General features: G+C 31.5%; 1 long non-coding RNA gene across 1 annotated transcript; it reads left to right on the top strand.

The window, feature by feature from the left end:
- Positions 1 to 415: 415 nt before the first annotated feature.
- On the top strand, positions 416 to 871 carry LOC126878546 (uncharacterized). Its single transcript, XR_007695698.1, has 2 exons — positions 416 to 742; positions 804 to 871. It is a non-coding gene; the product is annotated as an uncharacterized LOC126878546 (long non-coding RNA).
- The last annotated feature ends 245 nt before the right edge of the window (positions 872 to 1,116 follow it).

The raw sequence follows: 1,116 nt of genomic DNA, 5'->3' as shown, positions 1-1,116 counted from the left end.
AATCAGGCCGCAACATCCACGCGTAACATCCCGCCGACGACTGCAACCTACACCGGACCAATAACAAGAGCCAGAGTTCGCGCAGGGCAAGCAGCATCAGGATCAACTACATAAGCGACGGTATCGTGAGTAAAAATTCAGTTTACTTCAAGCAGCAGCGAGAAGCGGAACTACCTGACTTGACAATGGCAAGTGAGATCTTGCCGAAACGTCGTCAAAATAATGGTTTTTATCAAAACCAAAATTATTCAACGCGGAGTCAAACCCGGAAAACAACAGAAAGCATATATATATATATATATATATATATATATATATATATATATATATATATAGAAGGAAGAGATAACACTGGGAGATACCCTTTTTTTATTACTGAGGAAGCAATATATTTTTATTTACCTGTTTTGAAATTTTTAATCTTTTAAATCTAATGTTATTTATTTGTTTGTAATATTTACGTTTAATTGTTTGTAACATTGTACTATTTATCGTTTTCATAATATGTATTTTAAATTATCCCGCTATTTCATAGAACTAGTGTCATTACACCGTTGGTAATTGCTAATTAATTATATCGTTTTAAACAACCATGTATTTCGAATAAAATTGTTGGTTAGGTGTTGTTTGTATATACTTAGATCTATTATGAATTTTAAAAATATGTTGTGTATATACATGTACATTGTTACTAGTTTCTTTGTCTTCCACCCAAATCCCTGAGTATTTTGCTATTATTTGGGTGAGTTTTGTTATAATTTATAGTAAGTTCCATCAGTCATTGTTTGTTCTATATTTTTTAGTTACTCTGATGAAGTCTATAAGCATAGACGAAAGCTTAGACCATTAATAAAAAGGCACATCCTACGAAGCACCCGAGTTTTATTTTGCTTCCTCAGTAATAAAAAGGGTATCTCCCAGTGTTATCTCTTCCTTCTAAGAATATTTACTAGTACCCGTTATCCTCTTTTGGTTGTATATATATATATATATATATATATATATATATATATATATATATATAGAACTGGATTCGAAATCCGATGTATTTATCGACCGTGCAAGTATATTCTATAACACTATAAAACAGTGTTGAAATTATCGGGAAATGCGGTC

The sequence above is a fragment of the Diabrotica virgifera genome, chromosome 10, assembly GCF_917563875.1.
Source record: "Diabrotica virgifera virgifera chromosome 10, PGI_DIABVI_V3a".
Lineage (NCBI taxonomy): Eukaryota > Metazoa > Arthropoda > Insecta > Coleoptera > Chrysomelidae > Diabrotica > Diabrotica virgifera.
Note: the sequence above shows the minus strand (reverse complement) of the source record. Positions and strands in the feature narration are given on the sequence as shown.